At 44.6% G+C, this 17,495-nt stretch overlaps 1 pseudogene; it reads right to left on the reverse strand.

The window, feature by feature from the left end:
• Nucleotides 1-15,630: 15,630 nt before the first annotated feature.
• Nucleotides 15,631-17,292, reverse strand: LOC139053707 (uncharacterized; annotated as a pseudogene).
• Between the last annotated feature and the right edge of the window lie 203 nt (nucleotides 17,293-17,495).

Genomic DNA, 17,495 nt, shown 5'->3' on the forward strand with positions numbered 1-17,495 from the left:
TGTACATAAGCATTTAGGAGGGGAAGAAGAGTGAATTGTAGGCGTTCTCTAACGGAATTTATTCGAGGGGTTGGCACTACCCAATTCTCCGTATGTCTTGTCTTGTAGGTTGCTTCTCGGGTACGTAAATCAGCAAGGTAACGTATGTGGTTTACGTTCCTCCATGTTTCCAGTTTAAACCGAACACTTAAGCGCTATTTGTACAAGTTGTGGATCTTCAGCACACTACTTTGCAGAAAGAGATCCGCGCTCGGTGAGCCCCAGGGGACATTGTGAACACGGCGAAGGAACTTCTTCTGCCAAATGTAGATGCGCTGAAGACAGCTAATTGTGGCTGGGCCCCATACTAAATGGCAATAGTTTAAATAGGAGTAAAAAAGTGAATTGTAGAGGAGTAATTTTACTGGCCTTGGAAGAACGTATCTGAGCCGGCCTACAATCCCAGTTATTTGAGCCAGTTTCGTTGTGATATGGTCCACGTGATTTTCCCAAGACATACAGGAGGAGAAAACTACTCCGAGACATTTAAATTGCTCAACCACATCTATACGTCCTGAATTCAGCTTAATCTCGAGGGGCGAAGGGACTGCTTTATTTTTATTTATTTATTTTATTTATTTAGGAATACTGCAGGCCTTAGAAGGCCCAGGCAGGAGGGGGAAAGGTACATACAAAAAAAGAAAACAATAGATTGACAGAGGAGTAAAAAAAAAGAAAGCACCGGAAAAAATGTAATAGAAAGTACAATCGCATACTGAGTAAAGCACCTCTAAATAATCCATAGAGAGTGGCAGATACAAATTGAAACACTGTTTCACAAACACAATTTCAAAGCACAGGTATATGTAATAGAAAAAAAGGAGGCGTGCCTAATTCAAAATTTCTACAACGCGCAAATCAATGAATATTGCACAACGATACAAATTGAAACGAGATTTCGTAAGAACGAGCACTAATATTAGATAGTAATAGACGCTATTGAGTCAGTGCTGATAAGTTTGTTATAGGGTAGGCTGTTCCATTCCGTTACCGTTCGAGGGAAAAAGGAAGACATAAAGACATTGGTTCTACCATTATAAGGCGTTAATGATGCAGCGTGGCGATGTCTTGTTCGGCGGGCAGTAAGGGGTGTTATGTAAGGTTCGGGAGAAAGAGATAGCTTATTGTTACTCAGCAAGAAGAGAAATTTAAGCCTGTGAATTTTTCTTCTTAATTGCAAAGACTGAATATTGTGTTCAGCCATTAACTGCGTAGGGGAATCACTTGAGCGATATTTAGAGAAGATCAACCTTACTGCTTTACGTTGTATCATTTCTAGAGCATCATGTTAGTTTTAGTATAGGGATCCCATACAATAGCTGCATGCTCGAGTTTAGGACGGACAAGAGAGGTGTAGGCGATAAGACAGGTTTCAGAAGGAGCGTGTTTTAATTTATGCCTGAGGTAGCAAAGCTTCTTAAAAGCCGAGTCGCAAAGATGGGAGATGTGCGAGTTCCAACTAAGGTTACTGGCTATTGTAACACCGAGGTATTTATATTCATTCACCTCCGTAAGTGGTTTGGATGCAAGGCTATAGGTAAACGACAATTTATTAATTTTTCTAGTGATTTTCATAAATACTGTTTTATCAATGTTAAGCTGCATATCCCAGCGCGCACACCAAGCTAGTATGTCTTGAAGGTTAGAGTTTAGAATAACTTGATCTTGTCGGCAAGTGATCTCATTAAAGAGGAGGCAGTCATCAGCAAACAGTTTTATTTGTACGGGTTGAGTAACAGTGTCTACAATGTCATTAATATATATGTTAAATAATAATTGTCCAAGAACACTACCCTGAGGAACACCAGAAGTGACAGGAAGGATGCTGGAAGAGCAATTATCAACTACTACGAATTGCGTACGGTTAGAAATATAAGCGCGAATCTAATTTACGAGATGGGAAGGAATGTTGAAATGTTCAAGTTTTTCTATTAGCTTTGCGTGTGATACAAGATAAAATGCTTTCCTGAAGTCCAAGAATATGATGTCAGTTTGCCCTGATTTGTTGATAGTGCTAGCGAGACTGTGAACTACAGTGGTTAATTGGGCTACAGTGGAGAGGCCCTTTCGAAAACCATGCTGCATAGGAGATAGACTGGCTCTATCGTCGAGAAATTTATTGATTTCAGAAGCAATAATATGTTATAAAAGTTTGCAACAAGATGAGGTTAGTGAAATGGGACGATAGTTTGCCACTAATGATGGATCGCCTGTTTTTAGTATCGGAACAATACGAGCAGAAAGCCAGTCGTTAGGAAGAACCGCCGATGAAAGGGATGCACGAAAGATGATTACGAGAAAGCGAGATAGCATTTCAGCGTACCTGTGAAGAAACACGTTTGGTAGGTTATCAGGCCCAGGAGATGACTTTGTATTAATATTCAGAAGCATAGAAAAGACGCCAGACAAAGAAATAAAACTAAAATCATTCTTGTGTGCTACGCCATTCACACGAGGGGAAACGGGCGAGTTCGAAAAGACACTGTTAAAATAAGCATTGAAGTGAACAGCGATATCTTGTTTAGCAACGACAGGATTGCCCTCATGCATAATATGGTCAACTGATTTACTTTTTTTACTAAGATAACCTCAAAACTTGGAAGGAGCAGTTCTGATGAAGTTAGGAAGGGTGAACTGGTAATAGCGAAGTTTAGCAACACTGATAGCCTCATTTAATTTTGCTTGGTAGCGTTCTACTATGTCACGAGAAAGACCCTGTCGTCTTAGTCATTTGACCTTTCTCTTTAGTGCACTATGCCACGCGTCATCCAGGGAGTAGCTCTAAATGTTCTCTTGGTTTTATTTGGAACAAAGTTGTCAATACAGTGCGTACAAATACTCTTAAATTCATCCCAAAGTTGAACGGTGTCATGTCCCCCAAAACCGCTAAGACGAAAGTCAAGATAATCCAGTATGCTCTCATCCCTGGCGCATGAAAAATCTTTTACAGTACTAGTTTTACAACGAGTAGATCTGAGAGGATCAAGGTAGCAAGAAAAAGCCACAAGTTCATGATCCGAAATGCCATGTTCAACAGAGACAGAATAATTATCTAAAGACCGGCTAATAAACACAAGGTCAAGTATTGAGGCAGAAGTAGTGCTAATTCGTGTTGGCTCAGTAACCACTTGCTGCAAGTTGTGCATCAAGATTATGTTACGCAACTGCTCATTATTTATATTAACATCAGCGCTAGGAGTGCCGTGAATCCAGTCAACTCCCGGAAGATTGAAATCACCTATGAGAAAAATCTTTTCGTGCACAAAAGTTGCCATGTGATCACGCAGATTATTGAGAAATTGCGGAGCGGAATCGGGAGCGTGGTAAACAGCAAAAATCAAAAGAGAAGCATTATGGCATAAAATTTTTAAAGAGATCACTTCAAGATTATCAGCTTGACGTAGGAGAACTGCCGAAATATCTTGTCTCACCATAATAGCAACACCGAAACCTCTAGTAGGTCTATCACGACGGAAAGCACGGTAATTAGAGGGAAAGACATCCGTATCTTCTATTTCGTCATGCAGCCATGTTTCTGTGATGACGAGAATGTGTGGGTTACGCGCAAGAATTATCGCGTCAAGCTGATCACTCTTGTTGATAACACTGCGTGCATTGATATTTAAGATTCGGAATTCGGAAGGGCGGAATATGACATCTTGTGTCTTCTTTTCATTTATACTCATGCACTTGGATTCAGACCATTATTGTAATTCGTTCATAGTGTCATTGCATTCCCGAACAAGAAGATCTAAATCATTTCCAGCAAAATAGGTGCTAGTGTCGTCAGCGCACATAACAAATTTAGAAGTGGAGCTAATGTTGGAGATATCATTAAGGTACATATTAAATAGTAATGGTCCCAATATACTGCTCTGTGGAACGCCAGAAGTAACAGATTTTAATTCAGCTTTCATATTGTCTATGCAGACAGCCTGTTTTCTATGTGATAAATATGATTTAAGAAGCGTTTGAGCCTGTCCCCGAAAACCCTAACACTCTAAGTTGTTTAGGAGTCTAGTGTGGTTCACTAAGTCAAATGCCTTCGAGAAGTCGACGAAGACACCAATAATGAAGGCTTTCTTTTCAAACTGTGTTAGTATGTATTCCTTTTGTTCAAGTAGCGCTAACTCGGCAGATTTATTTTTACAAAACCCAAATTGATTCGGTGACAGAAGATCGTGCTTACTAATAAAATTAGACAACCTAGTATATAGAACTTTCTCAAAAGCTTTTGAGAAGATTGGGAGTAAAGATACTGGTCTATAATTTCCTAAATCATTGCGATCTTCTTTCTTACACAGAACCGTTACTTTGGCTATTTGCATTTTATTAGGAATGTGCAGGTAGCTAAGCATAAGTTAAATATATCTGCAATAAAAGGCGCAATGACTCCTACAACATGCTTCACAGGCCTTACTTGAATTCCGTCAATGTCACAGCTACGGCTGTTATTAAGGTTTTGTATTACTGATATAACTTCTTCTGTTGTAACTGGGTTCAGAAATATCGTTTCATTGTTGCAAGAATTAATGTATTTATTACAACCACGTGGCGGGTTGCTATGAGCTAGGGTTGTAAAAAAGTTGTTAAAAGCATGTGCTAGCTCTTCTCCAGATATATCTTTATTATCTAGCTTTAGCGTACTTGGGGCAGTTTGTCGTTCTTCACATCTCAGTAGAAAATTTAATCTTGACCACAGCAAATCGCGTCGACCATTTACAACTTCAAGTAATGTAGCGTAGTATTCCGCGCGTGCCTCGCGTAGTTTTTTTGTTAACCTATTCCTGTATTTCCTAAACATCCGCAGGTCATCTGTTGAACGAGAATTTAAAAAGATTTTGTAAAGCTTGTTTTTCATTTTAATTTCTTGGCGTAACTCAGAAGTTATCCAAGGTTTGCAAGTTTTACGTTTTGATCCACGATCTTTTAATGGGAAGCAGGAATGATAGAGCTTTTGAATAGTTCGAGAAACTCATTGTAAGCTTCGTTTGCGTCACTAGCAATGCCAATGTTATCCCAATGAACTTGTGCCAGTGAGTTGCGGAAGGAATTCAAGGCATCATTAGTTATACATTGGTACTTTGCTTTTTCCTGTCGATACTTTACCGCTCCAGTCTTATTTATGCTCATGAATACTGGAAGGTGGTCGCTGATTGCGCATGATATTACGCCTGTTTCAGCTATTGGTTGGGACGAGTTCGTAATCAGCACATCGAGAAGAGACGCACTTTCTGGTGTGACCCTTGTTGGTACTGTAACAAGGTTAACATATCCGTTCGAAGACAAAACCATGGTAAAGTCTCTAGTAGTAACGCTATCCTTCAACAAGTCAATATTAAAATCCCCTCCAGCTATTAGCGTGTATTTGCCATCTGTTATAAACGAAACAAAATCATCATAAAATTCCAAGAACCTAACCATATGTATCTTGGGAGGACGATAGCAAACCGAAAACACGCATCTGCCAGTACAGACTGATACGATTTCAAAATCATCAGTAATTAGGCAGTACGAGTCCAACTTGTCGCACTCTATGCCATAAGACACCAGTAAAGCAACGCCTCCCCCGCGGTGGCTGGAGCAATTCAAGTAATAAGTTTTATAGTTAGTCATCGTAAAGATATTGGAATCATTGGTGCTCCAAGTTTCACTGAGCATTATCAAAGAAAAAGTAAATGAAAATTCGCCAAGGAATTCTTCTAAACAAATTGTCTTGTTCTTTACAGAGCGTGCATTTAGGTGAATAACGTTAAGCAATGTCGGCGCGATACATGGTGTAGTGTGGTTCAGGTTATTCGGCAGATAATAAAACATCTGCGGCATTTTTATTATTTTTCAAGAGGAACACAAAACACAATATGAAACAGTGCTACAATCGATCCAAGCCGCTCTTTCCCTTCACATGGATGACGCTCACACCCTCACTTTTACGAACGAAAACTTTTCCATTGATATACCAACTAAACTTATATCCTTTATCTTTGGCGCGTTCTTTCGTTTCCTGGAGCAATTCTCTATTGCGGCGTGTTAGGTTTTCTTGCACGAAAATGGCTGGCTCGCTGTCCTTAAAGGGAAGCTGAAAGGTTTTCCAGAAAAAATGAGTGAAGAGCAGTACGCTGTGGTTTTCAACCCTCTGAATTCGAATATCGCATCGAAATTGAGTGAAAGAAAGCGCAAACATATTTTATTTCGACGAAAAGTGCAGCAGCAGACAAGCCCAGCTCGCGCACCTCGTTTCCGCCTGTGATTGGTTGGGCGCCTCGTGACGTCAACAATGGTTCGGCTTGCAGACGACGAGTGAATGCGACAGCCATCGCCACGCTTGCAGCGCTGTCGCTGTCGCGTGCAAGATCACTTGTAAGGGGTTTATACTTGTACATACTACACGTACGTACATACTTGTGCATACTACATGTAGGAGCCGATTGCGAAGAGCCGGCCTCTCCAAGAAGCAAAAAATGCTGGTGCAAGCACTGCTTTCCACGCGAATGAAGACGAAGTGTTAGTATCTCCTTGTGTTGGAAATGTTCTTTGGCGAGTATGTTTTTTGCTAAGCTGCATTCAGCCTACCAATGAGTACGTTTCCGGGCAAACAACTGTAGTGTTATGTTCCTGCATGCCTCCTCGTAGAACGTAAGCGGTGATGCGATCTTCGGCATTTGTGCGCTGCCCCAAAGCTGTCGGCAATCTACACAGACGGTTTAAACGCGGGAAAACGCTGTTGTAGCACGTGTAGTATAGAACCTTGATCAGCGCGCCATCCGCACCCTACTCGTAACCGGCGAATTCCGTCGTCTGCGTGAGATGGTCGGTTTCTTATGTGTGCGAGAGAAGGGGGAATGCAGCGCCTTGGCGTGAGCAGGCTTTCCAACACATGCAAACTTTACGCTTGCACTGCGTTATGGTAGCTGCATGCAGGCTGTTTCACAACACACGTGCGAATAGAAAATTCGCGGCGCTTGGCGATGAAACCTGCGTCAAGGGTGGGCGATAAACATGCACCTTCCTTCCAGCGTGCTAACAATTTTCTTTTTAGGAGAACCCAAAGCACGCATTATTGATAAACTCCGGTAGTAATTGTCACGGAAGTGGTTAGAGCACAACACTTGTTCTTGAGCGCTTGAAGTTGTTTCGCTTCACAGCAGCCTCCCACTTAGCTGAAAGCTTCTTGTCTTGCAGGAACTAACGGAACATCGGAACATCGTCGCGGCCGCTTGTGTTCGTGCAAGCGTAGGCTGCACAGAACGCCGGCATGATCGGCCTACAAGTTCAATTGATGCTGCGCACGTCAACTACCACTCCTATATACACACAAATAAAGAAATGTAGGGTCGAGCGAAGCAGATTAGGACGGCACGCACGCAGAAATGAGCCCGGTCGGACCCGGTCGCGGAGACAGTGAAGGAACGGAACAGCAATGCTGACGTCACTGCGTCGTGGTTTCCGGTCTCCGCTCGCATCGTCAGCGTCAGCAGCAGCGCGTGGCGCTCGACGGGGGGCGGAGCTACAGCGCAATTTTAACTGACGATTGCGTCGCTCCTAAGTGAAAAATCCCCCCCCCCCCAAAATTTTACCTTCATGGTTTATAAGGTTCCCGCATTCGTATATGAGCGTCTTATTGAATTCGACAGACTCTTCAGCTTCCCTTTATTAAGGTTCTTTCTATTCTTGATCCATTTATCTCTTATTGGTTGCTTCGTAAAACGAACAATGATGCCTGGCACTTTATCACGTTTAGCGGGAATGCGATGAACAGTTGCAATGTCTGATTCCATCAAGTGAGGCACTCGAAGTTTTTTAGCCACGTTATTTAATATGACTGTAAGGTACTCATTCGCTACTTATTTAATCTCATGCAGTTCCAAGTTAAGCTGCCTGCTTCTAAATTCAAGGTCATGTACTTCTTTTTCAAGTTGAGCTTGGGCGACCTGATTTAGGTCATCTTTCTTCTCAAGCTCTGATATCTCATGTCCTTTATATCGGCCTCTTGATGGCAGAATTTTTGCTCAATTTCATCGAACTTCGTTGATATGATGTTAAGGGACTCTTCCATGTTCTCAATCTTTTTCTGTCAGGGGCATCAGCTGTTCTAGTTTTTGGTGAATTGGCAAGAGGGCAAGTTTAATATCTGTTTCAGAGCCATTACTCTCTTTGCTGCACATGTTGCTACTTCCAGCACTTCTGCATGATGGGCATTGCCACGTTTTCTTTGCTGCCTCGTTCTTTGATTTGAAGGATTTTTCAGGTAAACCAGCACATTTTCCAAAGTCATAGGCGTGCTCGCACTAGGATCATTTGACAAGTGGCTCATCCTCGGGGATGAGCAGGCTACATGTTTTACAAGAATCAGACATTGTTCCAAATGTACAAAGGTAATCGCACGATGCAGTTCAACAATACTAAGGCAAAACAAATGGCAGCAGCAGCAATGAAAATTCTATTAAAATAAATATTATGGAAACACCGTGCCACTACCTGCAAAAAAAGCAGTTTTTCTTAGACGTTGTTCACGGCTTGCTGCAGCTGCTGCCAAGTGACTGGCCACTGCATGTGCTCCGCTTTTCTTTGGTCGAGCTGGCTGGTTGCGCATGTGCACACATTTCTCGTGACTATACGTATGTCAGCATTGATTGTCACAAAATCGCAGTATTTTTTCTTTATATTTTAAAATTAGACAGCCAAAGTATATGCAGCAAAACCCCCATTTCCGCGCTGATCCATATCTTACAAAGTACTGGAAATGTATCCAATACCTTCCCCCAGGCAGCTGTTTTTATTCTTGATGACGCCAGGAAACTAAGCCTGATGCCATCAAAGCTAAAAAATCTTGCGGGATGTACCGTAGCGCTGAGGTGCTTGTATAATGTACAAGAATCGGCTGTAAAAGCCGAAGTGCACGGTTGGACACATGTGTTTAAGATCTCGAACTTGATTTGCGCCAAGATTACCTGGCCAAGCTTTCACACTTGCTTTATAAGAAGCAGCATATGCCGGCTGCTTTTAACTGCACCAAACAAAACCATTAAACCAATACAAATAGTAGTGACATCATATTATCATTTGAGTGTTCAGATCGGTAACCTGTATATGCGGCGCAAATTGAGAAGTTGTGTGCATAATTAACATAGCTACGTTAAATAAATTTTCAATAATTGATCTTAGGTGGATAAAGAAAATGTGTAGTTTGGAGCCTGTTCGCTAGATTATCGAGCCGAGCGAAAGAAATTTTGATTGAAGATGCTTCTTTAAGAGCTATGCGAACAAACATTTTCCACTTCAACGCTCTTGGAAAGCGTAACTGATGCAGAAAAAGGACATCTGTGAAGTCACAGAAAGAACAGTGCTTCAAGACGGGGCACAAAGGAGGAACCAAACACAAACTGCGCTAACAACTTGGAGCGCTGTTCTTTCTGTGATAATGAAGCAACTAGCCCGTCAGTCATTACTTGCAAACCTGTAAAGTCAACCTGACAGAACCTAGCCTTTTGTGATGCTGTCATCAATAGTATGGCCCCGTGAGCATGTTCTTCGTAGTCAGCCAGTCCGCTTTCCATTTTTATTCACGCTGTTGTTTCGAAGGCAAGCAGTTTAAATTGTTATTGTCAATATAGCAGCGAACGTGTGCCACCGAACGCTTGCTTGGCCGCAGAAGCGATGCATGACGACATGATCGGGCAGGGGTGCTATTTTGTAGAAATCCCTTTCTTTGTGCCAATGCCTTCTCGCCTGACGTCACCGATTTTGGAAATAGTGGTTGCGTATGCACGACGTTTTTTGGATAGTCCAATGAGAAGCTCCCTTCATTGGCCGGATGTTTCTTTCGTGTTCTCTTTTCTTTTTCCGGGGCTGTACAGCAGATTTGTCTTGTACAACACCTAATAAAAGCCTACTTCCAGGCTGCGTAAAGCAAATTAATTTTGTAACCTTACAACCGTAAAAGCTGCCGCAGCTTAAAGAAATGCAAACGCAAGTAGTACTATTTTCGAAGCCGTAGCCACATATTGGTCGGATGTGCATCCAAGCCATGCCATTGAGCGCACGCTTAATGGCAGCCTTTGTTTACCCGACGGCTGACAGCCGCTAGCGTGTCCGTAACGCAGCACAACTAATTGCGGCCCACAACGCTATACTTGCGTCTGAGAAGAATCTGCGCTGCTTGCGGGAGCCGTGAGATACAGCAGGAGTGAGGTGAGTAAATATAGCTCGTGTAGTGCTTACGTTGTCGTGTGGTTTTCGGTGCATGTCTGACGTGTGATAATTTCTTCTTTACGAAGGGCCAACAAGAAATAACCGTAAGACCCGAGGACAAACTTTGCAACATGGTGGATTGAGAACTGTCAAGGCACTCAGCACCTTTCAATAGAGCACCGCCACGACAGAACAATAGCCTCGTCAATGTGATCGCAGCAACGGCAATACTTCCTGGGCCTGGCGCCCCTGCACTGATGGTTACGCTCCGAGAAAGAAGCTGCTACAACGGTAAATGTGAGTAGCGACTTCACCTTTTCTATATTACTGGTATAACAAGGTAAAAAATAATCAATTCTTTGTGAGAACTTTATGCAGGCGCTTAGCTTAGACAATGTTTGCCTGTAAATTTCTTACTGTGTTGCGGGCCGGCTGAAATTCCCAAGTCTGAAAAGCGAAAATGGCGACAGCAAAAGGCCCCAGAATGTCGAAAGAACAAACCGCTATTTTGGTGCAGTTCATCGAGGAGCACCCATACCTGGCGAGAGCTTCTGCACAGTTCTCGCCATGTATGACTGCTGCTCGAAAGAACGAGCTATGGGAGGAAGTGGTAACAGTCCTAAACGGACAGGGCCCAGCGGTGAAGTCAACCAGCCGTTGGTGGAAGCACTGGGCCAAAATGGCTCAGAAAGCCAAAAAAGAAGCGGCCAGGGCCGCGAGCGAGAAGAGGTGAGCTTTCCAATGATGCTGACAGTAACATCGTTTCACGTAGTTGTCGTTTTGTTTGCAGGGCCACTGGAGGCGGCAAAGTGGGTGGGGTGGACGGCCGCGTCCTCGATATTCTTGCCAGGACAGGCTGCCTCCTTGTTTCCCCCCGCCCCCCAGTTCTTCGCCGATAGCGAGGTGCGTACATTGGGTTTAAAAAGTGCTGTTTGTGTGACCTGCTCTGGCGTCAGAAATTTTCAGCATTACATTGTTACACAATATTGCAAAATCTCCTCAGCCATATTTTTTTTTTCGTTTTTTGTGCAAGTGACAATATAGGATATGTACTCTGAGCAGAAACTTGTGTAAATGATGCGCATTGTACACACTGCTCACAATGTCTGAACACTACTCTGACTGCAGGACACAAGTTCGGAGGATGCTGCAAGGCCCAGCGGTTCCTGCAGTGCACCAGCAATAACTGCGTTCGTGGTGTCGGGCCCTGCAGCTGTTGCTGGGCCAAGTGGCCTTACACATAAGTCAGTGACCCAGCTTTTGTAGTAGCATTCTTTGAAGTTGATGTACGACCTTGGTATGAAGTAGCCCACTGAGCTGTTATTACCTTTGTGTCCAGCATTCAGCTCTTATTCATGGAACAGAAATGCAAGCCTACAAAAGACATGATGTTTTAATACAGATTCCTTGTGCTTCTTATAAGTTACTGTAACCAGAAACTTCCTGTGGCATCTTTTGCTCTAAATACGCGACTGCTTTTTGTATCATTAGTGTAGTTATGCAGCTACAATGACATTTCGAATTGACTGGTTAGGACAATCAAGCTGTGTGGGTCGGATAACAGTGAATGAGCAGTGTTTGCTTTTGTCTTGCATGAAGAGCAACCGGCTACCCTCCAGCAGCCCCCCCCAGCCTACCCCACGAGAGCCGCAGGCACCGCCCCTCCCCCCCCCCCCGTAGGCAGTCGAGGCAGCAGGATCTTGAGGGCGCCGTCCAGATGGCTACTGCCGAATACGTTCGGCAGGGCCAGTCCGCGGAAGCCAGGGCGCAGGAGGAGGCCCGCTTCCGCCGGCAAATGCTGGAGCAAAACTAGCGGGTATGTGTAAGGCCACATACGTGTAGTTTTCTGCGTATGAAATTGACGAGCATATGACCTCTCCAAAAATTATTCAGTAAACAAGCATAATGTATGCATACAGTGCTGTGGTGATCATATCTTGTACACATTTGCGTGAAATAATATGTGTCAATATCTACGTAATTATGTGGCAAAAAAAAAGAAGTGGCGTTAAGTTCAGGGAAGTAGGTATAGCCATGTAAGACATCTTAATGGAATGGGACTGCACAAATTTGATGGGCCAGAAAGATATATTCAGTGTTTCAATATACAGTGACAATAGCCTGCAAATACGGATGAATGTAACACACCAAGGCCTTGTTACAGAGCTTCTATAATTAAACTAATTAGACATCTTATTCACTAACAGCACCACGAGGCCCATATGGAGGTCCTGCGCCAGCAACATACCGTCCATATGGAGGTTCTGCGGCAGCAATATGCTGTCCACATGGAGGGCCTGCAACAACTGAGGGAGGAGGTCGGCAGCATGCGCGACGTTCAGCAGCAGCGGCTGGCAGTGGAACGGCGCTTACAGGAGGCGAACCAGCGCCTGCTGCAGCTGCTGCTGGCTGCACTGGCTCATGGTGGCGGCCAAGTCGCTCCCCCCTCTCAGGACCCACATAGGTATTAGCATAGGCAAGGAATTTTACGCCATTTTTTATTAGCTTAAAGGTTGCTGTTGTAGTAATGATGATATGAAGGCCGGATATTGCTAGTTTGCAAGAAATAATTGCTTACGAACATGCTTTACTTACGAACATGCAGTTGAGGGCGCAGTACCCCTTGCTGCACGTGAACGCAGCCTTGCGCTCACCATAGGGTGCGATAATGGCTATGAGGCTGCCATCCACGCATCCGATGACGCCAGGAATAGCACAGCGCCGAAGGAAACCCTCCTTCACGGCTGCCTTTTCCTCGGCTGTATTCGGAAAATGGACCAACTTCTAGCGGACCCCTGCGTTCACTACAGCCTCTGCCACCCGTCGCACGCACTCGCTGACTGTCGAATGCGACACACGAATCGTCTCCTCGCTCCCAACGGACGCTTGGAAGGTCCCGGCGGCAAAGAAGCGCAGCGCACACAACACCTTCCGCTCCACCGACAGTCCCGTCGCTCGCTCCACTTCTAGTTCCCCCGCCAGTTCCTCGCACAACAACCGCACCGCTCCCTTCGAGAGGCGAAAATGCCGTCGAAAATGGTCATCCGGCATGTCAAACGCGTCGTCTGGCTCTACGTGTTCACATCAGCGATGGCGAAGAGCCATGGCCATAGCGATGAGAGGGGCAGCCATTTTTTACTCCTTCGGAAACGACCCTGCCTCTGGCCGTGCCGAAAATCCGTGCCTTATGCTCCGCGTAATGAGTGCGTCAACGTCACTATGACGATTACAGTTCTCGCGGGTTCCTGACGTCGCGTGATTGACAGGCAAAATGGGCGCAGCCCGGTAATTTTCGACCAATGGATGCGTGGTGATGGCGGCAAAAGGCATAAAGAAAGTAATAGAATTCCTACAAAATCGCACCCCAGATATAGCGCGTCGCTGGCACCAAGACATTGCGCTGCCGCCGAGGGAAGGAAGGTAACAAAAGTGAACAGCTTGGTAGCTGCTCACGGAGCCGTGCCGATGGTGACGGTGCCATCGTGACTAAATCTGGGGCGGCAGTATTGACGAATGAGACATCGTTTTTTTTTTCTTCTTTACGGTTAAGGGCTAATTAAGCGGTTAAGGGCTAATTTCCCCCACTATCTTGTCCACGTGTAGAGCAAAAATCCCGAAGATATGGCAATGCCGGGCCGATGCACGGCGGAGGTGACGAAGGCGTTAAGCACCCCACATACGTAGGCCGATCCCGAAGATAGTGCGATGCCGGGCCAACCCGCGGCGGAGGTGCTGTTCGCTATTAAGGGGCCCACAAACGCAACTTCGCTGGTCATAATTTTTCGCAGTGGAAGGGAATCGAGTTTCTTTTGCGTTGATTTGGAAAATGATATAATGCAGTGTCATTCATTCTTGTCTCGTAGATGTAAATATGGGTTTAAGTAAACTCTATATCCCATTCAACTCCATGAGTAGGTGAAAGCGGGGAAATGCTCGCTAGCTCGCTCAAACACAAACACACACAGACACACGTACGCATGCACGTTCGCACACACTCACACAAACGCAGACAGACAGAGATACGACACATGTGTACCAGCATTCACCTGCTCAAAAATGTACGCACGCACGCACACAGAACTGCACGCACGCACAAACACGCGTATGATCGTACACACATGAACGCACCCGTGCGCGCGCACATTCAAATACTGAGACAAAAACGCGCGCACATGCAAGCACAAGTACACACGCACGCACACTCAAGGTTTGCCACACCCATAGACACTCCCTCGCCTTCCCTGTTGCCTGGCAAAAACATGCGCGTGCAAATAGACTGAATGGCACTCGCTCTGCAATTACCGTTCGAAACGCCAGCTGTAATAAATTGCTTCGCGGTTTAAATTTGGCGCTTCTTCAAGTAAAATGTGCCCTGTGCTGAGAGGGCGCAAAACCATTTGCTCCTGTCGTGTGACATTACCGCCCATACCCGACAAAAACGTTGCCTTAACGCACCACCAATGTCTCGACTAAGTGCCCTAAATGCACATGTTACTACAAGGGACTAGCCTCAAAAAACCTTAAGAAAAACCTGAGCTCTTGGCACACAGTTGCAACTTGTTGATACTCGGCTATTATATAGAAATAAAATTGTTCAAAACTTTGCCCATTCAGTTACGCATGTGCATTGCCGTCAAGTTCCACAGGCTGATGAAGATGTATTGTTCAGAATTTCTGTGTATGTTTAAGCTACAAGGCACGGAAGTTCTTTTTAACGTGAGAGAAAAACTTGCGAATGCTTGTTATGTTGTCGAAGGAAGACAATCTGATAATAAAAGCGATGACTTAACAAATAAGCAACGCACTGCTACATTCTAGGAAGTTAAAGTAGAAAATATTATATTTGAAGTGCACTCTTGAAAAAACCCAAACTGAAACCAAATCTTGAGTTTTGTGTTTCCGCCATCTGGTGGGAGACGGTCTAGTTCAGTCCTACGTGGCGTTAAAAGGAAGTATCACGCAGCATGGCATCGAACTACTGCCAGAATGACGTGGAACGAAAAAAAAATTAGGGGGTTTTACGTGCCAAAAGCACTTTCTGATTATGAGGCACGCCGTAGTGGAGGACCCCAGAAATTTCGGCCACCTGGGGTTCTTTAACGTGACCCTAAATCTAAGTACACGGGTGTTTTCGCATTTCGCCGCGGAACGATAGGTGCGAGTTATTAGACGTCTCGGCCACGGCTTCCAACTTTTTTTTTAATACATAGAATTAGGAGTAGTGTCAATCCAAAATTGTTACATTAAATTTGAACATACACGAGAAACAAATTCACACGTAGTATGCAGTCTAATGACAGTTAAAAATTCGGGCAAACAAACACAAGCGTCCAGGTGCGAAATCCATTCAGGTACGGAATTCAAGGTAGCAACCACACTATGCGCTTGAGCAGTCTCTTCTCAAAAGATGGACCTTGTCGAGCGAGGTGGCTCGGCATGTCTGTCGATCATTCGACTTCCCAATAATGAATGAAGTCCTCATAGCATGAACAAATCATATGGTCTATTACTGGCTGTCTTTTCGAAAAGTCGCAAGATCTCTGGAGTTCAGGTGCCTTCAACTGCCGATTATATAAACTGGACCCCATGCTACGGCTACAAGTGCCATCTAGCCTTTCCCGCGGTGAAGCTACCTTGCTGTACCGCTTGTGGCTGGGAGTAGCATTCACAAACTCATATTCCTTTCGTTTGGGAATGGCCGAGAGCCCGATGTGCGATTGCTGTGGGTGCGAGGAGACCATCGAGCACCTATTGTGTACTTGCCCCCACTACGATGTACAACGCCTCTCTCTGCAGGAAACTTTACACCGACTAGACCTACGACCTTTCACCGAGTCGAAGATACTCGGACCGTGGCCACACCCGTCACTGGCACGAAAAGCGAATCGTGCTTTACTGCAATACTTGAGGTACACCGGTTTAAGAGACCGTTTATAGTGTCCCTGTGCATAGTGTCCCTCCCACACGTACTCTGTGCTTACTCTCTCCCTTTCTTCTTCTTTCTATTCCCCTTTCCCCCAGCCCCAGTGTAGGGTAGCACACCCGATAATCTTCTGGTTGACCTCCCTACCTTTCCTGTCCTTGCTTTCTCTCTCTCTCTCTCTGTCTTTTCGAAAGGAAGGAGCCGGATACCATAATATGTGAGGGGAAAGTCTTTTTTTATAGTTCTTTAAAGTGTCCCAAAAATGAAATTCTTCACTACAATGTATAAAGCAGTGTTCTATTGTCTCGGGTTGATTGCAAAGTCTACAATTTGTATTCCAGGTTACATACAGTCCTTTTTCCTGAAACCACGTTTTAACTGGCAGGGTGGAGGTGTGCAGCTTAAAGAAAAATGTTTTCGCTGCTGGCGTAATGCGCATTCTGTGGACACGGCATAGAACATCTTGACGAAATAGAGACAGATACGGCTTTCGGTACATTTGTTCATGAAAAAGGTTATGTATAAGTGCTACAGTAAGCGACGTGCGATCAACGGTAAACAAATATTCTAGAGTGAATCTGGCTTTTAAGAATGAAATAGTGTCGACAAGTTCTTTTAAGAAGCCCCCTAACGGCAGTTCTTGGGCAAAGTTTTTCATAACAAAAAGAAAAGGGAGGTGTGAAGAAAGATGTGTTAGATTGGCTGCGAAGAAATGGATGACGAACGTTTTTAAGGTAAAATAATCGCATGACGAATCGTCGCACAAACATATGCACAAGACTCAGGCCTCCCTTCTCAAGCGAAAGAAAAAGGTCCTCCCTTCTCATGGCTTCCCATGATGAACGCCAAATAAAACATGCAAATATTCTATGAAATGCCTGAACATAGATACGTGAGCAGTGCAAGCCATGTAGAACATAAAGAAGCTTAGAAGCAAGAAATATATTGCGTGCCTTAGCTCTAGTAAGAATGGAGATGTCACGTCCCTGCCAGGTTGTCACCTTTTGACAGATAGTGGTTGTCGTGGACGCCCAATGAGGTCCACTATTATGGAAGTTATCGAGAGGCACACCTGGATATCGCAACGGAGACTGATTCCAATGAATAGTCGCGAATACGGAGGGAGTGAGTGCCCACATGCCTAGCCAAAAGCACCTACTTTTGTCAAAATTTACACTAGCTCCTGCAGTCTCATAGGAGCAGAGGTTAGCGTTCATTGCCTTGGTACTGCTCGGCTTATCGACGCAAAAGAAGGCAATGTCATCTGCATAAGCTAGCACTTTAATTTCCTCATCTGCATACCTGTATCCTTTAATGCTTGAGACGCAAAGCACGGTGAAGC

This window comes from Dermacentor albipictus, unplaced genomic scaffold, assembly GCF_038994185.2.
Source record: "Dermacentor albipictus isolate Rhodes 1998 colony unplaced genomic scaffold, USDA_Dalb.pri_finalv2 scaffold_161, whole genome shotgun sequence".
Taxonomy (NCBI): domain Eukaryota; kingdom Metazoa; phylum Arthropoda; class Arachnida; order Ixodida; family Ixodidae; genus Dermacentor; species Dermacentor albipictus.